The following is a 25,257-nucleotide window of genomic DNA, read 5'->3' as shown; positions in this document are numbered from 1 at the left end:
ATAGCGACCAGAAAACAATATTCACTTGAGTAAATCATAATATATATACATTATTTTTCAACGATGCATACATACCTATAAATTTTATACCAAAGAGAGGCTCATGCTTGTTGGTTGTTTTACTATTCTTAGTTGCTCAGTATGAACATGTGCATAAATATGAGGTGTATGTATGTATGACAAGAGTTGTATAGATTTATGTCTTAGTTATATAGAATGTTCTTAGATTTGGTAGAGAATTGAATAACATATTGGAAAAGTAAATTTCGATCGATTATTCTACAATCAAATCGTACGTAGTTTTTTTATACAATTGGAAGTTTAATCTTAATAAAAAAATGTGGAATCCATTGATAAGTAACACGTTTTAAGACTGGCAATCATAAAAGTCTAACCATTTATACAACTAAGAGCTATCTAGCTGATAATCCCTTGATTGAACAATTCACATCTTCAAAACAAAAATCAATCATCCTGATTTAAAAATTCAAATCTTCAAAACAAATCAATTCTAAAAATGAATCAATTCTAAAAATTTTAGGAGGGGGGGTTCCCGATTTTTTTGAAGTAATTTAATTATTTAAACCAATAAATTACATCAAATTATTTAAATTAAAGTTAAAACCATGATAAATTATTGAAAAAAAACCGTTGTGCCCGACTAATTTAGGATGTATGAGCACGGTAGTGGGGACACAAATTTAAACAAATATATATTTCCAATTTTGATGGTGAATTATGTTATAATTTGACAAAAGTAAGACGAAAGGTAAGAATTAAACTTTTCGATATCTGGAGTAATTTTCAAAATATCGAAAATTGAAAATTTTGTTTAATTATTTAGTTTTCGATATTTCAAAAACCAAGGCAGATACCGGAACATTTTATTTTTATTTCATCATCAAAGTTAAAAATAAGGTACAAATAATTTCAACCCTAAATCTACAATTGTCTTGGTGCTCGTGTTTGGAAAATTCTCAAAATAGGCAAGTGTTTTTAATTCAAATAACTCGAAAAGAAATTGACATCTATAGAATTTGTATCAAAGTAGATGCAATTCCTGAGTAAAGCTCACAAATTCAGAAAGCGACTAATACTTACAGACTTCCTAAATTATGTCGTTACAGTTTAAACTTTAATAACATTCGTGATGTATTTTAATTGACCCATTATATCAGGAATACTTGAAAAACATTTGAATCATATTTTTATAAACAATGCACAACACATAATGTATAATTCGTTCCCTGGATATCATTGTCCTATTTTTTCATTCATGTCTTGTTCCATAAATCTAGAGAGTTTTAGACATGAATATATAAATTTATTGGCACGTTTTACATTTACAGACAATCAATTTCAGATACAAAATTATTTAGGTCAAACATACATTACTATAGCAAACCCATAGAGTTATATTTACCCCAGCTAGGCTCTAGCTTATACATTATTAATTATTTACATTTACAAGAACTACATATTCAAACATGTAGTTTATATTTGAAGACAAAACTATTTTGTTTGTTTTTAGTATGCTTACTAGTTGGGAAAATCGATTGACCTTGAATTTGAAATATCATTTTCGTGAATATTTAGCTATAGTTTTGAAGCCAGCGTACATTTTCTAGAATTTTTTTTTAAACCCCGAACTAAGCAAAGGGGTGCTGTAAGTTTGACCGCTGTGTGTGTGTGTGTGTGTGTGTGTGTGTGTGTGTGTATGTCTGTTATCGGAGAGTTTTTTAGCTATGTTAGCTTCAAGTGCGAGATTAGTGTTTTGTATCCGAAAAAACAAAAAAATTGCGATGATTTTCAAAATCGATTTAATTTGGAAAAGGCATGACGTATAATTTTAACATATAAAATAAATACTATGGTAATGAACGGTCAAATAAATCTGGCTAAATTCATTTTGAAAAGTAAAATGATAAAATAATTTGGTAATTCAAAACAATAATACAAAAGAACAAACTCAACTCAAATATTTCAATTTCAATTAAAATATTTTCAAAAATTGGTCTCAAAAAATGACAGCTCTCTAAGTATCCTTTTCATCTCATCTAATGTCCTTGACCATCACTTTGATATTAATTTAAGAAGGAGTGTTATAAGTTTAAAGTGTTTATCTGTGCGTCTTTGTGTTTCTCAATGGCATCGTAGCCCCTAAACGGTCGAACCGACTTGATTGAGAATATTTTATAGCTTAGTTTCCAAAAATCGGTTTACAATGAATAAATCGCATTTGCGGAAGTTTTTTAAATTTTGTAAATTTGACTTGTTCTGAGCTAAAATTAGTTCGGATTAAGTTACTCTCCGACGCTGTAGATTTTAGTACGATAGTCAAGAATGCGGCGTGCTGTTGGACTGCCTAATAACTTCGTTTGAGTAAATTTTAGTTATGAAAAAATAAAACTCGAAACTGTACCTCTTTTACTATTACAATTTTTCGATTTACTGAAATATCTATCAGAATTCTTATTCGAGAATATAATATTATTTTCTCAACATGATACATTTTAGATACAGGAAAAATACAATTTTTAAAGGAAAATATTGAGAAAAATATATTTCTTCCTTTCTTCCAGGTTTAAGATTTGGACTATGTAGGACCATGTGGGTAAAGTTTGATTAATATGATATTTCAACGGGTGTTTAGTCTCATTTAAGTATAATTTTGCTAATATATGATTGATTTGTTTGAATAATTGAGTACTAACTATTCGAATTGAGTTCTCCATATTATATTATAAAGTAGAAATACAAAATAACAGAATTCATTATTTTCTATTCAAGGTTATACCATCTTTTAAAATTCCATTATAATTTATTTAAACTTATTGGCAACGCTTTCTTAAAAATTACTATACATTTAAATAAAAATCAATAATAATTGAATTGCTATTTTGAGTGTAGTACACGAGTGCGGAAATGTTCGTCTTGAAATTTTTTCCTTAGGTTAGGTTAGGTAAGGTTAGACTGGCTGTCCCGGGGTGGGACATACTTAGACCTTGGGATCCGTTGTGATACGGAAAAAGGGCTGCCCATCCCCGACTACTACTCCATGAACCATTTTGATCTGTTTAAGAACAGCAGGAGTGCTTTGACGTCCACGTACTTTAGATCAGAGAGATCGTTAAAGAGAGGCTGGCTCAAATAAGTCCATATTCTCATGGCAAGAGCTGGACAGTGACAGAAAAGATGAGACATTGTCCTCCTCCACACTGTGACAGCACCTGCAATACAAAAAAAAAATTTTCCTTAGAACAGGAATATTTTTCCCACAGGTTTTTATGTTACATATGTGTCGTAATTTAAAGTGACTCGTTGGCAACAAGAATTAGGCCTCGAATGAAACATCGCTTAGTTTCAAAATTAAAAAGTTCAAAAATAATTTAGTCATGCGTTTTATTATAACGTGGGTTTTCCCGCATGTCTATATACGGCATTTCAACAATTAACTCAGTCAATAGTTTGTTTTCACTTGTTAATTAGACATTTCATTTATACATTTGAACAGAATTGTTGTAATTATTATGGTTTCTTAATATCCGTTAAGTTCTTCAACGCCTGCAAAAAACCTTTTAAGCCTGTTATCGTAGTTCTATTTGAAAGCAGTGATCACATACCAAAACAGATTTTCCCAATATCTGCTGAGATATGCAATGGCAATGTACAAAATTTCAATCATAATTAAATAACCATTTTTGATTACACCAAAAATGTTTTATTTTTTTCTGTATATTGAACAAGTGAAAACAAACCATTGACTGAGTTAATTGTTGAAAAAACCATGCATAGACAGTGTTGATTACTCTATCACATTACACATACATACATGTCACTCATACGTAACTGATATCCTCATAAAATACATACTATACAATTTACGTCTAATTTGCGCACTCACGGATAAACAGTGATGTTTACGAAAAATGTTTCAAGCAAAAGTTGTTTATTTTTTTATAAGAAATATTTTTTATTTTTGAACTTTTGTTCTATCTTTAACGGTTTACAAGATGGGTCCTACGGACCCATAGGTCAAGAGCCAATTGACCTATGTTGCTCATTTACGAACTTGATCTCACTTTTTACGTCCTGAGTACGCTGTAAGAATTACAGCTTGATATTCGTTTTTGAGTTATCGTGTTGGCAGACAGGCGGACAGACGGACAGATAACCGAAAATGGACTAATTAGGTGATTTTATATAACACCTATTCCAAAATTTTGTTCATAGCATCAATATTTTTAAGCGTTGCAAACTTGGGACTAAACTTAATATACCTTGCATATATCATATATGCATGGTATAAAAATTGAATTTTTACGAACAGTTTTAAATTTATACTATATCATTGTTATAAATTGTATAAAACTGCATTCTTTATTTATCAGTAATAATGGAATAATAATGGTATCGATTTAGAGTGACTCAAAATTTTATTCCTTTTTCCTCTTTTTATATTGTATGCATTGTTATATAATGGTATATTTTATATAAAACACTTTGTATAATATTATTTTAGTTGAGCGAACATTCATGAAATTTTATCTATAAACGGGAGAGAAGAAGGAAACCATGTTTTTAAATTTTTATTATTATCTTACTTTTTTTTAACCAATATATACGAAGGAATATAAATAAATACGTAGTCTCATATAAGAATATTACCGTATGTGATAGTAGTGTAAGTATATGCATGTGAATATGATGCACAGTGTAACTTAAGTTGAGTAACATAAACTCAAATGTACAGAAATGCTCAGGAAATATTCGAAAGTCATATAAAATTAATACCTTTATTATTGGCTGGAGGAGTATAATTGTAATTGTCACCATCAATTCGAAAAATGCTTACTCAATAATATTTCGAAAAAATGAAAATAAAATTATTGGATAGTCAAATATGCAAAAATCAGATCTTGAAAGAATTGCAGGAAAATTTTTCTTTGTTGTGTCACCAGTAGTCCGTTGGAAGGGGGGAGAGCAGTTTTTGTGGTGAAGTGGTTAATATCAACCCCCAGGGGTCGATTGGGTTGAACCCTACTCTTGGGAACTACCAAATAAGATGATAAGATGCATTGTGACATCGGAAAGGGAATGGTTTAAGCCTGGCTATTACTTCATGAACAGTTTCATTTATAGACTCTGTGAATTAATGTTATCAATTAGTAATTCTTTTTTTTATCTTATGCAAGATTAATGAGATCTATACCACCTCGTGTATATTACTTAGTTATGCTAACAACCAATTTCCCTCAGAAAGTGGACATCAATCAAGTTGTTTTCATTTCTCTCCACATTTCAGCATTCAAATATAAGAGCCACCTCTTATATTTTTGGTTCCCGTTTGATATCAGTAATTGAACCCGAGCCTCCTGGGAGAAAAAAATCCTCATTCTAAACTGTAATGAACACTTCTATTTTCCGAACTCATAAAATTTAAGATTCCATAAATAAGTTTCTTTTTCATCTATTGACCTTTATCAAGATTTTGGTACCCTAAACAGTATCAGTTTACAAAGAGCTGGTAATCTCTTAACTTCTCCAAGTAACTCTAGGTATCTGCATGTGATCGATTACTTCATGTCAGCTTTAGATATATCGCGTGCCCTAAAATTGCCAAGAAATACTATATTATAGAGCCCGCTTATCTGATTTGTATTCAAACTTAAGACAATTCTAATATTAATTTGATACGGATTCATTCATGACTCAACCGGTTCTTTTTTCATTTGTATATTAAAAATGCTGCTTGTATTTGCCAGATGATATTTTTTTTGTTATTTTTCGTATAAAATTATCTATCCAAGTTACACTGTACGAAATATTGTTGTTGTATATATTTCAAGGAAGAAGCAATTTACTGGAAGAAAACGATTTTGTGAAAAATATGGTCTGTATATGTTATAGTGTATATATACGTACTATCATACTTAATACTTACAGGACCATCATACAGAGAGGTACTCCTAGTCAAATGTGTTTATTGTCCAGGAATTCGGAAAAAGAAGACAGTAAATATTATTAGTTTCATTGGAAATCTATTATTATGCTATTTAAAATATTATATTGGGTCTAAAAAGAACTGAAAAACTGAAATAAGTGTACTAAAAGCGAAAACAAGATGTGAACACATTGTTTGTAATGAGAGTTAATTTTAGAGCTATGACGAGTTTTGGTCAATATGTTTTTATATTCTTCCCTAAATAGATCTACACAAGATTACACTCAAAAACGTGAAAAATTGCATCATTTGTGTGATCTTAAATCTATCTCTGGGGATATGCGTGGTCGCTAGATTCCGTCGATAAACCATACACAGGACACTAATTCAAATGCGGTCCCTAACTACTCCATAAAAGGTCGAAAATACATAAACTTCCAGATTATGCTTCATTGGAGTCAACGAAGGTTTCCCTAGTTGCAAATCCAGTGCAAAAATAGTTAATTTCGAAACACTCATTAATTTCAACAAACTTCAAATAATATACAGTGTGCAGGCTTTTAATCAGCAAAAAGTTCATAAAAAATTCGGAAAATCTGACTTCTTCAGAAATTTTATATTATTGTTGATTTATCAAAGCGAGTGGATCTTTTTTATCCAAAAATGTAATTTTAGGAAACGGTTAGTGATAATATAATAATAATTTAGGTTATTGAATGTTTGATATACAATAAATATTCTCCTAAACTAATTCGAGAATGCTCAACAAATACAATAATGAAGCGAGATGCATATCGACAATGGAAGACACTCTGTCTTATGTCTTACAATAGTATCAAGAAAACAGTAGCACAACTTAAGATTCATTTCTCTTACTTTTTGAAAAATAATGTTTGGGTGTTTTGTTTCACCAACAAACACTACACACTAAAACTGGACAATAATTCTCTATGTCAATGCCGCCACCACCATGTTGATGTAATCCTGGAATAGTAGTAGTTTGTATTACTTATTGTCTCTCTTTCCTGTTCTTTAACCTATTTCAAAAGAATCAAAAAAAAAGTGCTCGAATATATGTTAAAAAAACAAATTTGTTGCAATTTTCTTGATTTTAGTTTTATTACAATGAATAAACAGCTTTAAAAAATGGTCCAAAATGTTCGATAACCAAATTTGTAGGCACGTTTTCTATTCGTTGAATTTTCTATTTTAGCAAATATAATCTGCTTAAAAAAGATCTACCACTTTCTGTCTGATTCTAGACGATCCAACTATCTGTTCATGTCATTAGACTATCCAAATGCTAGCCCTTTAAAGCTGAAAATCAGCAGCATAACTGCTAAAGGATGTACGAGTGCAAGGGCAATTTTGGATGAAAGGTTAGATTTTGTTTTTCAATTCTGATAATTTTAGGGGAGGTTGCCAGATTATTTATTAAACATAGTTAAAAAATATATATTTTCAATTTTGATTGTGAATTAAGTTATAACTTGACAATGTAAGCCGTAAAATAAGAATCCAATTATTCGATATCTGGAGTAATTTTCTAAATATCGAAAATTGAAAATTTTTGTGTAATTATTTAGCTTTCGATATTTCGAAAACTAAGACAGATGTCGAAAAATTGTATGCTTATTTTTTGTTTATATTCATGAAGTTATAACAAAATTCATCATTAAAGTTGAAAATAAGGTACAGATAATTTCAACCACAAGTTTAATCTTGCCTTGGCACTCATACTACCTTAACATAAGTTTATTGTCACTTATGAACTGACTCTGTGGGAAGTTAGGATGTTGAGAAGTGAGACCAATAAAAACTGAAAACAATTAAAAGAACATATTCGAGCATTTATAAAATATAAAGCTGAAATATTGTTTTTAAAGAATCATCCACTTTTCTTTTATTTTCTACAAACTTGGGCGTCTTTTGCTTTTATTTTACGCCGTGGACACTAAAGGGACTTCTTCCGTTTTGTTCAGTCTAGCCACACTGCACTTAATTATAAGCTTGTCTTTAAAAAATCCTTTCCTACTTTTTTAAAGTATCTTTTTCTTCCTTAAAAAGTTTTTATTTTTTTATTTATAATATAAAAATCCTTTCATTTTATTATATTGTTGTTTCGCCGTTGTACAGTGTTTTATTCACTTTGATGTATTATAAATGACATGAATTCAAAGTATCCATTCTAAGTTTTTAAAAATGTGTATTTGGTTCTATCAGAGAGTCTGTATCTCTAAAATGTTTTTGTGTTAAATAAATTGGACACTTTTGTAAAATTTTTTATCTTGTTTGTTTGTTTTTTGTAAATTGTTACATTTTTATTTCATGTGTCTCTCTTTTTAAGTGTAACATTTTATTTTGTTATGATATTTTTCTAGTATTTTGTTTTTGATATATTTATATCATTTAACAACAGTTTTCTATTGTAATTTTTTAATGATTTACTAAGTTAATTGGCGTATTAAGTTTTATTGTTAGTTATATTAAGTTTTAAGTTTTACTGTACAAAAACTATTCATCTCAAGTAAAACTATTAAATATTATCAGTTTAAATTCAATATTTTTATTAACAAGTGAAAACAAACAATTGACTGAGTTAATTGTTGAAATAACATGTAGATAGTGTTGATAGCTCTGTCATATTACTGATAAGTACATATCACACATATATAACTGATATTCCCATATAATACATACTATACAATTTCCGCATAATTTACGCTCTCACGGGTAAACACTGATGTTTACGAAAAAATGTTTCAAACAAAAGTTGTTTATTTTTTTATAAGGAACATTTTTTACATTTAACCTTTTGTTCTATTTCTAACGGTTTAAAAGATGGGTCCTATGGACCCAAGACCCAATTGGCCTATGTTGCTCATTTAAGAACTCGACCTCACTTTTCAGCTTAATATCTCTTTTCGTTTTTGAGTAATCGTGATAACAGACGGACAGACGGACGACAGACAGGCGGACAACCGGAAATGGACTAATTAGGTGATTTTATGAACACCTATACCAAAATTTTGTTCATAGTATTAATATTTTTATGCATTACAAACTTGGGACTAAACTTAGTATACCTTGGTATATTTCATATACAGGGTATGAAAATATGGATTAGGTTAATATGAGAAAATCATTTAGCCATGACACAATCAGTGTCTTTAAATAAAACTTCGGGCTTAAACGGGTTTTCAGCAAGTGTTAAATAAATACATAAATATTAGGAAACCATAGTAATTTACAACAATGCTGCTCGAATGTATGAATAATCTATCTAAGAAAAAATATGTAATCCACTCTTTTCCCGCCATTTCATTGACCCTCTTTTTTTTAAATTTACGCCTGCTAATGGCTGTCATACAGATTGCTTGATGTCATTATTGATTTTCCCAATAGAAACTGAAAATAATCAGGGTTACAAATAACTATCGAAAAAGTTAGAGTAGGTTTTATACTATCTGTATGATTTTTAGTAAAACAAGTATTTTGTGGAGTTGAACTGAAAACTGCTCTTTTTGGCATGTGTAGGAACTGAAAGCCAAAAATCAAGTAAAAAGCTTACCATACCAGAGAAATATTCAATTTCTTGCCAAGTGAAACCAATTTTGTATTCTTTGGTTCAAAATTACTTTATACGCAAACTTTTCGAAAGAGTATCTATCATAAAAGCTGTCAAAAACCGCCAAAACCTTTTTATCTACAATTTCTATAAAACTTGGAAAAATATTTCGGAGAAACACAAATTCAATTTTTCATGTAAAGTTTTGTGGTTTACAATTTTGTATTGTGAAAGCTAAATCACAAGTTTTAAATTTGATTTAAACCGAAAAAATTTTATATGTTGGAAAAACTACGTGAAATGTATTTTAAAATAACATTGACCTAGTTCTACTATAATAAATTTTTAATCAATGAAAACACGCTCAAATGAAATACACACCAAAACATTGTCTCTAAACAATAAAGATATTAGAAGTTTTTGTGTCTGGTACATAAAAAAAACGAAATATCATAGAAAAGAACATCATCCCTAAACGTTTATATTGTGTATGTAAGTCGAAAGATATATCGAGAAAAGTAAATGAGATTTAAAATTTTTGAAATAAACATTTAGAGCACATAGACTATATTTACAGTTAAACCTGTTTATAGCGATATTCATTTGTGAAAGGTAAAATAAAATTTCATAGTATAGCTTGAACAACAAATACGTGAGCTAGTTTTTTCTGATGAAATACAAAGATGTATAAACTGATCCATATACATACACTGCGTTAAAATAAGTTCGATTTTAGTAATAATTATTACACAAACGAATAGGTGATTGTAATAATTTACAAGCGTTCTCATTTTAACGTGGTATAAGCTGAAGTGAAAATTAACTTCACAAATCACCAAGATTTGGTGGCGGAAGGGTATACGGTGATATGCGACGCACAACCTGTCGTTTGATCTGACGAATAAGCGTATATCCTGTATTGAAAAATGAAGAAATTTAACGCTTAAAATGTCTAGTATATACACTCTGATTTTACGGTCCACATATATAACTGATACGTTGGTTTTACGATTGTAGAACTGGCTGCTCAAATTTCCACATAAAGGAAAGTAATGCAATTATTGAACATTTTTTCACAAATGAAAAAATGTAATGAACCAAAGTTCATCATTATTGGAAAAGTCTGGATCCATATCTCTGACAAAAATGACCACACACATTAAGGTGATCCTTAAGTTATAAAAACTTTCACAGAAAGCCGTATATATATATATAGACGTTCTTTATGATATTATTAAGGTTTTCGGGAATAAATTTTTTTAGAATGTCTAAATAAAATATGGCTTCTTAGACAAACACTATGAGTTTTAGAGAGACAAAGAAATAAAACTTGAAATTAGCCGAAAATCATACAAGAATCTTTTACATAATTAAAATGAATTACAAAATTAGCTTTTAAAATACAACCGAATGTTGACCTAGTTCGAAAGAAATAATTGCTGTGAGTTGTAAAGAGTTTTTACTGTAATTATATAGAAGGTATAAATTTACAATATCGTGGCTTGGCTGACCACACAAGCGAACATAACGACCATCAGCTCTATTGAATACAAAATGTGTGTAGACTTTAGTTATTATATTATATGGGAATGAGGTTATTATTGGACAACCCCAAAATTTATATGTATATCCAGACAAATGTTAGTATAACAGGATGCATACCTAGTATTCTATATACCTTCACTCTGGTTGGTCTCTGGACTTCTATTACTCTATCTATTAAAGTGTAGTGTGACGGTAGACGATACTGTGTTGAGTGGTAATCATTGAATATATAGAAGAAACCTCGAATATATTTATGATCCTACACATTCGATATACAGTGTGATTCAGTGATTTATACAAATCATCGTAAAATCTAATATATAAAATATTGCGTCTTATGACAAAAGAATTTAAATCAAACTCGATGAAATTATGGATTCTAGTAGCCCTTGATGAATACGTCAAAAGTTTCCATGGGAACGTTTGGGTAAAATTTGCGTGAGGAAAAAAGTCAATTGAGGTCTATTTTTAATATTTTAAATGGATGGGATTTCTTAGTCTTTGTAACAACAAGATTGATTCTAGCCCAAAATTTAAAAATTTCTATATTCGTGTAAGTCTTGCATCCTGGTGTATCTGTCTCGCATAGATCTTTATAAAAGAGGTCTTTATGTGACTCTCTCCTCAGGTGCATATTACGCAACAGCTGCCCCAAGAGTGCATTAATACCTTTTTCTCAACTTAACATCGCATTTTTTTAAATTCAAGCTGTTATACTCTGTCAAAAACTACGAGAAAATACTAGAAAGTTTGAGAGAAACTAATGAAAATGGCAGAAATTCTAGCGATTCTGCCATAATTTCTTTTGTTTTACCAAGATAATTATATATCCAAGATCTTAATTTTAAGCAATCAATGATATTATTGAGTCTATTGCAGAGCTTTGCGAATCCAACTGCCTTAATATTACTTAGGAAATCGAGTTAAAGCTAACTTCGCTTGCTGCAACAAAATTACATATAAGTGAAATTTTCTATATAAATCTAATCATCAAATTTTCAAAAAGACTTAATATTTATTTTCTTGAGACATATTGTACAGACAGATAGACGAAAAATTTTCTCTTATTTTCAAATCATTCGTATATTGACCAAGAACGAAGATGTAAAGGAAAACCTTAATATTATATTTAGTGTCTTTTTATAAAAAAATTTCGTATACTGATGAAATTTTCTAAGGTTTCATGTTTTTTAAATTGAATTAAATTATATATTCTTTTGAATTTTTGAGGCTAGTTTACTGTTTGCTACCTTTATTCAAGTGGCCAGTATACAATATATCAGTAAATCTTTTCTGTGGGAAATTTACATTCGTATATCAGAAAAGTTTTTATTTAAAAATGATAATGAGATATATTATTTATCACCAGGTAACATTCTCAACTAAGATTTGGAAAATTTATTCAATTTAAGAAGAAAGGGATGTAGTAGATACTGTATCTAATTATCTTTGCGCTTGACGATATCACAATAATTTGGATATTTGACGTGAGAATATATACAGGAGAACTATTGTACTTAATGTAAAATTTCCTTTTTGCTAATAATAAGTAAAGCTAAGTGTCAATTATGTTTTCAGGCACAAGAGAGTGAAGTAGGATAATACCAAAACGTTCGGATTGTTGAAGCCTTGGGCACATAAACACCGTGCCTAAACAATATACTCACCTAAACCACTGTTTATTGCGTTAAAGAATTTCGTAATTTTAATAATCATATTCAATCAAAAGAGGTATGACAGAACCCCGAGGATGAGCGTATAGCCTTTTAAACTTTTTGGCTCAAAGTTACTATGAGCTTGTTTAATTACATTCGCTTGCTGACATAAAAAAATTTTATCATAGGTAAATTATCAATTTTTATAAAAATTATTATTAAATTCTAAATATTTAAATAGCATTTTATTGGAATAAACGTTTAAAAATAAATCATAATTTTGTAATCAGCTAAAAACACACCTTTTTCATAAAGATAGATCTTCATAAATATTTGTATTTGGTTTCAATTTATATTTATTTAATATTTATATTATGCATCTTATCTTTATTAATTATTTATTTTTCTATTGCAGGTAAGAATCCTTGATGCATTTTTTTCACAAACTTCCTTTGGTTCACTTTAAAAAAAAAAAAAAAGATAAGTATGGTAGAATGGTAAGAAATTTAAAATTTTTTAATTCTAATAATTGTTACTGGAACGGTAATACGTGTGGTTCTACGTTTGGGGTCAAAAAAGCGGTTTTTCTTTACCCGACTTAAAGGCAACACGAAGCATCCGGGCGAGTCTTCAATTCCACATTACTTGTGTAGCTCAGTAGCTATGGGGGCTTATACAAATCATTGTTGTGTTATTGATAAGAGTTAATTTCCTAAAATAACGTCATTTATATTCGTAAATAAAAATTGTTGCTGATGAATGTAATCATATACGCACAGAAAGCTACAGCAACAGAAGTTTCCACTTCGATATAAGCCATAGCACGATACTGTGATAATGATTTCACTTCAGCTAACTTTTATTTAGTATACTCCGTAAGAGGAGAGGCAAATGTTTTAAGTTGCTTCCAATTTCCAAGTTTTTAATTGGCAACACGTCTCTTAGAAAAATGAACATCAAGAAGAGTTTTAATTAGTTACCATTGTAAGAGAAAATTCAAAAAAATCATAGAGTTTCTTCAAGTGTGCTGAAAAAGTTTGATCTGTCTAAAAATAGGAGGGATTAGAACGCGGTGAAACAGGGAAAATGATAAATAGTGGCAGAATTAAATTATAAATCTAAAGTTGAGGAAAATTTGAAGACAGGCTTAACCATCGATCTCAATCAAATAAATTCAAGTAAGCTTTTATTTTAACCCGACTCTCAAGGATTGGTTATATTTTTCGCGCTTTTCTAGTATGTATCTATGTACGTATGTATATTTGTTTGTAAATTTCTTTAATACCTCGTATCTTCCAAACGGCTCGATGAATTTCACCATTTTAGGTATCGTTATTTATCTCAAAAACCCAAGTTCTTAGATAGGTGTTTGAATAAACAAAACAACATGGCGGATTTTTGGAACGAAATAGTAAAACGTTAATAAAAATATTAGCAAAATCTATTGAGTAGGTATCAAAATAAGCAAAATTAAAAGGGGATTACAAAGGGGATTATAAATTGGTTTAAGAAAGTTTTATTTTAATAGGATTTTTTTAGTGCTGGTACACTAAAAAGCCAAAAATATAATTTTTCAGATATTATATAATACAGTCGGGTTTTTTATTTTTTTAAATAATTTATTTTATTTTGTAATGTTTATAACTACAGCTTTTAGTTGATTCATTTTAAAATTACATCACATTTTGTGACTTCTAAATACATTGATATACAATAGAAGACACCAAATATCACAATTACTTGTACGCACGAGATATATAGAAAATATTTCAAATATTATACAAGTGTTATAATTGTATATTAGATTATAAGTTTATTGTTGATATCTAAAGTGGAAGAATGAAGAAGGTATTTTTCGTATATGGGAAAGATATTTTGGCAAAGTTTATGCATAATTCCTGGTGTTTACCATCCTCAAATACTTACATGACATAATTTTGGTTAACTGTTTTTTATTAGTAATTATCATTGTACATAAATTCAAATAACTATAACCAGTAGACTAAAATATAGTGTCTATTCACAAGGTAATACTATTTCTAACACGCAAATAGTGTTTATAAAAGTGGATAACGTATTACTTATTATTCCATAATATACCAACTATATTTCTTCATGGACTTTCGTACGTAAGCTACGATTTTCTATATCCTTTTTTCAAGCTCGACTATATAGAGCTTATTGTTGATTGAAGATTTGTTCCGATAAAAACCATAAGCAACTTAAAAGTTGCCTTTGCAGCCCTTCATGAAATCTTTGTTTTTCATTTTTTACTTTTTGATTTTTACAATAAACTAAAAAATTGATTTTTTAGAAAGAAATCAAAAAATTAGTTTTAGTTTTGGATTTTCTTACTGTAAGAAATAAAGCCAGCAAAAGTTCAAAATGTTGAAATTCTATGGAAGAATATGTCGGCATATGACGTCTCCAAATGAGCGTAGAAAAAGCACATTATCTAATCAAGATGACTTTGTTCTACACACTCGTACGTACATTTGGAGCTGGGTCCCATAAAAAGTCGCATTGTTCCATAGAATTACAACCTTAAATGGTTCGTTTGAAAGTAGAAGTAATTAGAATTCAATAGTAAATACTAAGGTTTTTGCAAATCAGTTATTGGAACATACTCAAATTTCGACATTTTTATTTTGTTTTAAGGGATATCTCTTATCTCTAAAATCGACTAGTTCGGTAACGCTCAAAATTCTGAACAAAATAAAAACCCTTAAATAATTTAAAGTTAATTAAAGAGAAGAAATTGGTAGGATGGTTTGACCAGCTTTTAAGTATGGCATTATGACATGTATCGATCATTTCAGCCAACGTGGATAGCATAGCTACTAACTTTTAAAATTACAAATTTTCCGACCTTTTATGATAGCATGTAATTTACGTAAGGGATACGAAGTAGTTATTCAGTGGCGAATGAACATATAGATATCGTAACTATTCTTCATACTTTCCAATTGAAAGAATAGAGTTTTTAGTTAAGAATTATAATAAACATTGAAAGAGTATATAATTTTTATTTAGGAATTTTAATAAAAATATACCACATTATTTATTTATTGATTTTGCATAAATTCTATTGTACTAAAAAATTTTTTCTTACATTGTTTACGGATATCGTTTATAGATTTATATGTTTTTATTTGCTATTTTTCAAAAATTTATGAGGCATTAGTAATTAAAGATTTATTTTCTATTATTGTTATTCCAAATTTTTATAGTGGAACTTTCACTATGAATATTTAGATAAATTTTTTAATAATAGTTTATTTATTTGATTTATTTATTAAGTCGTTATCAAGTAACGGAATTACATGGATTTAATTGAATCGTGATGTATGATTTTCAGTTAATAATAAGTAAAGGTGCATGTATGATTTTGTTTATATGAAGTGTAAATAAAATAAAAATACGAAAAATAAAATGAAGAAAATGTATCAGGTATCAATTTGTGGTGAATATGATTATCATCGGGTATCTAAGGGGCCTTAAGGAAATTGAACGAGTTTTCAAAATAATTGTTTTTTAAATTTCTTCAATAATTTTTACATAAACACGCACAATTTTAAACTCCCAAATCTATTTTATTTGAAAAAAGAGGCTTCAAGTGCTACCGCCAAGCGAAAAAGAGAGAATTATGTCGGAAATATAAAAACTATCAAAAAATCTCGAACGATACGATAAAAATATTATTAATTCACTAATCTTCAGAAGTCGATTTTTGTATTTTTTTTCATCAAAATTACTTGGTTTTTCACTTTTAGAAAATTACCAAAATAGGGAAACAGTTTTTGTGTTCTATTATGATAGGGCTCGGAATAACGAGTTATTTTAAAAGCAAAATAAAAAAGTCGATCGTTATTTGAAGTTTGGACTCACAGACTCTAAGATACAGTTTAAAATGACAAAAGAAAAGTGATTTTTCGGATAGATTTTAGACAGTTGCTTAAAAAATATTTGCCTAGTATAGTACGGTATTTTCGTATTTTTTACGTCGCATACAGAAAGAACAACTATTGTAAGAATTTTATAAAAGAAAATCCTTAGATAATTCCTGAATTTCATTGCCCACATCCTCAAACCTAAACTAAATATCCATCATTCATTATAGTTTTTTATTCTAATTCATTGAATATAAAATACTCATTACTAACAAATACACACACGTCTTGTATTTTTGTTACTGAATATACCGATGCTACATTTTTCCCATGTTGGAGCTAGTTTTCTTTTGAGTTTTCGCTCCTTTTCCACCCTCTATTACTACGTTCCAAATTCTAGGTTAGTTCTACTTGCGGTAGTACCCTCCCTTCTTAAATGATTCCGGTGCACGTGCGCAGTATACTAAAATGAATTTCGCGGAACGATCGAATACGTATCCGACATAAAGCTCTATATTTCATGGGACTATACTGGTCCGGAATGACCCAACTCTGGTCCGAAATTAGTTGCACACCAATTTTTAGGCTTCAATTTGCAACAAAAATGTAATTTCTAAGTATATAACTACGAATATCGATGAATTGTAAACCAGTTTCCAACTAATTTGTAAACTAAATCTCCGTCGTTCACAACGTAACCATAAGAAGAAAGCTTTGAGTTACGTGCACTAGGAGTTATATCAGTTATATACTTGTATACCTACCAATTTTGAATTATATTTTAAAAATTCAATTATACTTTAGCTGTTTAACTTCGGGAATTTCTTAAATGTTGTAAATTTAACATATAAATAAATACATATGTTAAGTTTTAAAAAATACAAACTGTACTAAAAAATTTATAATTCTTCATCGAAGTATAAAACTCTACAGATCAGTGAACATGTATTCATCCAACATCTCTACTGTTCCAGTGTTCCACATAAGCCATTCAATAAAATTTATTCAAAATTATATGTTGTTTTATAGAAGGATAGACAGTTCTGGTATTCAATTAAATATAATTGAATATTAACCCTTCATACAATTACATAAATATGTACCTAAACGTATATTATTTATACTGGATTTAAAAAATTTATATGGAGAACATTATAAAAAATTTATCGGGACTTCGATCTAAATGCCATTGCCTCGGTTATTGAGTTATTTATGGTAAATAAAACACTGTTCTGATGAGAGAAAATAAAAATTTTTTGTTGGAAATGATAGGAGGTTCTATTCCACTTCGAAAAATAATTTTTTTTTCAATTGTGAACCACGCCTTATTTTACAGACCTGCACTGGTACACAATTTTTTATCAAATGAAGATCTAGGTTTAAAGTTATATGTTAAGATTTCTAGGTCTTCCATTGTTATAGCGTATGCCCAAGCACTTTTTCGGATAAAATCGTAGTATTCGATGCCTTTAGGGGCTACAGTAATAACCCCTTCCCGCTTCTCCTTTCCCACCAACCCCATTCACTATCTGCTATACTTGGTTAATTTCTTGGTTTTGTTTTTTGAATACTACAAGTTTTCTTTACGGGTAATTTCAAATAAGAAAGCTCACACTTGTTTTACTTCGGATTCCCTCGGATTTCGTCGAACCTTAGACTAGATATCCCATTATAACTTTGTATGGACATTTTGTTAGAAGATGGATGGGTGTACCATCCACATCACCTCAATGACGGTAAGTCGCACTACCCTTTAACCCCATACAATTCCGGATCTTCTATTTCATCATATTCTAAAAAAAAAGTGAGTTTACAAATGAACTACCTTAATTAAGACTTTTAAAATGATGATGTTGTCAAGAATGAGAATAGGTCATTTTACAGGGGGTAGATGAAATTATTATCAATACTGATCATATAATTAAATAATTAAATTATAAATACATATATGAAAATTTGAATACATGGAATAAATGTGGGTATATTTATTTTCTACATATAAAATGATACCTTTTTTGGGTTACAAAATTGGGGCTTGTTTGTAATTAAATTACAAAATAATTTTACTTTTGTCATTCACTATTCATTTTTGTACAAAAATTTAGTAAAACTCCCAGAGAGGCCATTCTTACCAGAACATATAAAATATTTTATACAAAATTGAATTTATCAGGGTAATGTCATTTTGTTGAGGAATATATGGAAAAATGATTTTATATGTGATTCACGGAAGTTTTTTCAAAAACATGTAAGCTTCCGCACAAAATACCTATCATAATAAATACTGATAGTTTCAAAAGGAAGATGGTGACCACATTAAGGTGCCTCATTTTCTGGCTTCTGCCTCAACTGCTGCAAAAAAATAATTAAAAAAAGGCTTAATTGAGGAGAAAATTACGAACAAATCTCGTAATTTTGAAATATCAGTTTTCCATGTTTCAGGCCCTTAATCTCATTTAAAGGTTTGCAGACCCTCCTTTTACCAATATTTTGCACAGTTGTTCTTACAAAATCAGCTCATTTTAGACGTTATTTATACGTGAAAGTTGGTATATGCATTGATCGACTTGTTACTGGTAGTGTTCAAACAATTGGATACATTCTTTTTACTTCAGATGCTTAATTAATATCGGTTTTTGCCTTTCGATATTCAAATCAACAATTAATGTAAAGATATTATTATCCAATTTTTTACTACCTCTTGGTATCGTTTTTAACCCCCGAACTGAAAAAAAAAGGGTGTTATAAGATTGACCGCTATGTGTGTGTGTGTCTGTCAGAGTCTGTGGCATCGTATAGCCTAAACGGATGAACCGATTTTGATTTTTTGATTTTGTTTGAAAGGGAATTTAATGAAGAGTGTTAGCAATGTTTCACAAGCGAGTTTAGGGTTCCTTACTCGAAAAACCTAGAAAATCGGCGATGATCCTCAAAATTGGTTCAGTTTAGAAAAAGCTTTAAGGATAGCGGTAATTTAATGTACAGTCTTCTTAGATACCGTTTCTGATGACATATTTTATCATATAGAATTTAATCAGTGAGCCGTGTCAGATGCTCGATTTCGAATTTTTTGACAGATTAACCACAGATAAATTCGCAAATTTCCCCTAGCGCATAGTTAAAAACGAAAACCTCACTTTTTGATCCATAGCAAACATCGTGCATCTCTCGTCTAATGAAGTTACAGAACCCCTAAATGTGATATTAAGGATGTAACAAATATTTTAAAAATATATATTATATACTGCAGTATAATATAAATATAATATAATTACAAATATGTGTTCATAATTAGTACCCATGTTGTACTATATTAACTGAAAGTAATTAATTTTTGCATTACTTTCTCTGCTACTTCATGTGTTATATTTATTATACTAAGTTAACTCTCTGTTCATATGTGTACATATACGTACGTAAATTGGTATATACAAAATATTTAATATAATATAGCGGGAGGACCAATAAAATTATATATCCTTTATATCTTCAAATCTAGTCCGAGAAGTGGATTCAGAAGTGAACATAATAAAATGGTTTTCAATTTGAATTTCCAATCATTTATAAGTCAAATCGAGCTAAAACTGTTAAGAGATAGAAAACCAGTTTAAATTAGAAAATTGATACTAGTGATGGGTAAGATCAAAAGTACAACCAAAAATGGACGGTGTTGCTTTATGATAAAAGTTTAGTCTTGGTCTTGATCTTGTAGCAAGACTCTTGTAAGAAAAATCCAGACTTTGTTTCATACACCCTTTTTTATTTTTCATTAACTTTCAAATGAAACCAGTTCCCCATTTCAGCCAAAAAAAAAAACTAAACTGCCACTTAAAAGCCTTTATTATTTATATTGTATAGATTTTTCTGTCGAGTAAAGAAATGTTATGATCACTTCATAAAATTCATTTTAACAAAATTATGCAGAAATCGCAAGAGACTGAAACACGATCTTGGTCTTGGTCATGGACTATAGTAGTAGTATCGATCTTGATTTTATCATTATTTGTTTTATGAGACCCCGATTGATTCAGAAAGACTGATTTAACCCATCATTGGTTGGTACTCATAAAAACCAAATATCATTCTTTAAAATTATGTTCACAAACATGGATACATTTTTTAAATATTTTTTCCAAAAATTCATAGACTCGGTTTGAAGATATTGAAAGTGTTAATAGTTATTGGCCCACCCAGTATAGATAGATACATACATGTTTATAATTTGTTTAATATATGGTAACTAAATATAAATTCAATTAGTAATATTAAATGTTCGCATATTATGTTTAAAAAATTAACTTAGCAGGTACTAATTTTTACAAAATATTTTTTTTTCGCATTTACTACCTTCATTGTTGTTTTATACAATTCCCTTGCAAAATTCAAGCAGCAATAAAAACAAAACAATTGTATTTTTCTTTTATAGAGCTTCGTGAATGGCTAATTGAATTTTCAAAATTATCAAGTATTTATATGTTATTATGTTATTATTAGACCTACCTTTTGGTGGATTGATAAAGAAAAGTTTGTTAGTAAGCAAATTTGAAGCTGAAACCGTGCCCTGGCATTAAATTGATGAAAATTATGGAAAATGAATTTTTTGATTTTCGAATATTTCTTTTGGTCTGCCGTTCACGATAAAAGAAAGTAATTGACAATTCAACATCTAAATCACGAAGTTTGCAAATATAGAAAAAGTTATCAAAATAAAAAAACTTTTAGCTCCATTTTTTTAGCAATGCAGGCAACTAAAAAAGTATAAGTTCTCAACTAATAACCAATTTTTCACTGGTTGTAGGGGCGAAAGTACTCGATTATAAATATTCTCATTGTTTTAAAGAATTATTCTCATTGTTTTAAAAAATTGGTACACATCAATTGCCAGCAAAAGTATTATTATACATTCCAGTATTTCACTGATAGCTGTAAGAATGATTTTAGCATAGCGCGGCGCGATATGTTAGTGATGTTTTTTTACATTCAAATTTTAATTTAGTTCTGCTCTAATAACAGATACTTATTATGTAGCTAAGATGTAAAGTATATAATTTAATTTTTTAATTTTTTTTAAAGGTAGGTATTTATTACGTTTGTTTTTTTATAGTTAAAACTATTGCTGCTGTAATTTAACTGTTTATTTTATGTATCGTGAAAATATAACAACAGATGTTTATTAACACGATTTATTACGGTATTCAATATGAATTATTTATCAACCGAAAATCATGGCAAGATTAAAAGTAAAAACTTATGCAGGAGTAGCTTAATATTCATCCTGTACATATAAATTTTAACGAAGGTCGTTGTCGACGTCTACTACATTAGCAAGATGGACGAACGTTAATAATTTTAGTACAAAGACAACAACTTAATTTCCTAGAAGAGGTAATTCAACAATCCGATCGCAGTTGAAAAATGAATAGTATTTTTATTGTGATACTTTGAACATTTAGAAATTTTTTTTTTCAACAAATATTGGTTTAGAAACATATTTCATTAAGAGAGCTTTGTAAAATTTGGATGTAGAAGCTTGGTAAATATTTCTCTGCTATTAGAGCTTCAATTTTTGACTAGTCATAAGTATTTAATCTTCACTATTTAAGCAATTATTTAAGATATTACATTGTAGCACAATTTCTTTTAAGGGAACTTTCAGAACTCTTGTTCTTCAGGATGGTCCACTCAATATTCATTACGGAGGCACCATGACTGACTAAAATGAAGAATTATTTTTATTGAGCAGTTATGGGTCAGTATGCTGGCTATTTTATGACAAATTTTGCATTCCAATTAGTATATATGTGTGCAATCACTTCGCATGTCCTTACAGTAAATAATCTTATGGTATGAGATCACACAAATGGTGCAATTTTTCACATTTTTGAAGCTTTATATAAACAACAAATCATCTGTCCAATACTATAGCGAATTTTAATGGGGTAATTGATATTAATTTCGATTTAAAGTTCATTCTCTTTGAAAAAAACACCACTACAACAATCGCCGCTTATAGACCTTTTCAATTCAATTACGATTCATTATAGTTTCGTACATACAGTAATAAATTGAACAAAGACACAAGATATTTGTTATTCATTTTATCACATTCGTTTTTTAACATACTATCCGAAACAAAAGATAATCACTTTTTAAAATGAAAAGGTCTATTCTGTGGAGTTCTAATAATCGAAGTAAGTGTAGATTATATGTCAAATTAACTTTGACAGTATGGGGCTATTTATTTTTGAATGATTTCAAAAATGTTTTTTTAAAATTTTTTTTATTTCCAAACAAACTTAATTGATAAACACAAATGTATTAATTGGAATACCAATTTGGGAAACAAAAAATGTAATCAATTATGGTTTATTTGGATTAAATTTGTGTTTTTCTAAAATTAAATTTTTGTAACGAATTGAGTAATTTCTATGTTAGCGTACAAATTTATTCATTGTTTACGAAAGATCATAATCTTCTGTGATGATATATTTTATGGTTTCAACGTTTTATGAAATGGAGTTTCATATCGAAGTTTTTTTGTCTAATTTTGTGAAAAAAATTTTATGAAAGCAAAATGAATATCTCTTGAATGATTTAAGCCATATTTTATGTGCACTGAGGTATCTACAAATTTCAAAGATATTTAAGTTTGGATAATTGCATATGGCTCATTCCTGCTTAAAATTTATTAGATTTTAACAGAAAAATGGCAGAATACAATTCTTTTTGAATACTGATAATATACAGTGTGCCAATTAAGTAAGCACCGTATGTAAAACATTTTGATTATTTGTTTTGTTATTTTTGATAAAAATTTCTAATTGACCTAAAATTAAATTAATTTTTTCCACTTATAATAAAATAAAATTGTTTCAGTTGATTCAATGAGGAAAAAATCGAAATTGGGTTAGTCCACTCATAATGTTAGAGTTTATGAATGAATGTACTGTGAAGAAGTGCCTATGCCGTATTAATTTACGAAAAGCCGTGTACATAGTCGGATCTTTGACCTTACTACGTGGTATTATTTCTGTAATTTTCCTAGTATCATGGAACCTAAGCTTGGATTATAGCAAGATACGGAGTGGCCCAGAGTCTTGGATATATGACCACTTAACTAATATCGAAGCCATTTATGTCGTAATAATAAATATAATTATGATTATTGTTAGTTTAGCATTACTCTATGGTACTCGTCGTCGCAAACCAAATTTAATGTTAATTTTCAATATAGTGAATATTTTTTACATTGTTTTAAGTTTTTGTTTTGAGATAGTTCATACTGTTATAGAGACTAATTGCATGAAATATCCCAAAATATTTCTCGCATGTATAATTATTTCTATTTCTTTTTATGGTTTAATATTAGTTCGAAGCTATCGCTTACAACTAGTAGATGAACAACTGGCGCAGATCTGTGAAACGCAGACAATTCAAAGTGTTGAATTACACGAATCTGATGATAATTCATCAGAGACAGAGACTGTAGTAAAATCCAAAGAATTGAGTGCCGTTGCATTACCTATAAGTATTGAACTGTCAAAATGGGATTGATTGTTGAATTTGTACCCCAATATTTGAATAAAAATTTTGTTTTTTCCTGATTTGTGTGTGTGTATTTTGTATTTAAAATTTTATGATTTACTCGATTAAAGAGGGGTTCAAACTTTTGTTCTCCATGTTAGGTCATAAAGTCAATAAAAACAAGGAATCCTTTATCAAGTTAGAGGACATTTAATTAAAAAATTTGTAAGTAATAAAATGTAGTAAAATTAATTCCTTACAAAAACAAAATTGTTGAATATTATTCAAGAATTTCCGAAAATTATAAAAGTTAATTAATGACCATATTGTTAATGATCCATTAAGGATTAAAATTTTTAAAGATTTTTTTTGATTTGTTGAATTTTTTCACCAGAAATTCGTCGTGACTTATGATATACCCTGTATAAAGTGTGTGGAATTGAAATATATTCTGAGATACAATAATATATAAAAAGAGTAGCAATACTGATTTAGGTGGATAAATGGAAAAGACATTATTTAAAACATATTGGCTTTTTTTAACAAAATAATAATTTGTCATTTTTAACATTGGAAATATACGTAGGTGGTAATTTAATACATCATCGATTTCTAAATCGAAGTTATTTATTACCTCGACTTTGTATACATATATTTTAGGATTCCGTATCTTCTAACTCTTATTCGATCTTCCAAGAATCTGATATCTTTATTTACAATAACAAGTCGAGTGGTCGTGTATTTAAAAATCATGATTAAATTTGTTTTACAACGTGCTTAAAAAATGAGTGACCTATTGACCTATGTTGCTCATTTACGAACTCGACCTCACTTTTTCAGCTTGATATATCTTTTGGTTTTTGACTTATCGTGATGACAGACGGACAGACGACAGACAGACAGACAGACAGACAGACAACCGTAAATGGACTAATTAGGTGATTTTATGAACACCTTTACCAAAATTTTGTTCATAGCACCAATATTTTTAAGCGTTACAAACTTGGGAGTAAAATTAGTATACCTTCGTATATTTCATATACATGGTATAAAAAGAAAACAAAATTTCAATATCTTGCCAAATTGTCTGTTTCGATTTTTCAATGTGTCATTAGAACACTCTGCTTCGAC

General features: G+C 29.0%; 1 protein-coding gene across 1 annotated transcript in view; it reads left to right on the top strand.

Moving 5' to 3' along the window:
* The window catches only part of LOC123295325 (polypeptide N-acetylgalactosaminyltransferase 2), a 504,171-nt gene that overhangs the window by 116,024 nt on the left and 362,890 nt on the right, over positions 1 to 25,257 (top strand). The window lies entirely within an intron of this gene.

This window comes from Chrysoperla carnea, chromosome 3, assembly GCF_905475395.1.
Source record: "Chrysoperla carnea chromosome 3, inChrCarn1.1, whole genome shotgun sequence".
NCBI lineage: Eukaryota > Metazoa > Arthropoda > Insecta > Neuroptera > Chrysopidae > Chrysoperla > Chrysoperla carnea.
The sequence above is the reverse complement of the archived record's forward strand: the minus strand, read 5'-3'. Positions and strand labels throughout refer to the sequence as shown.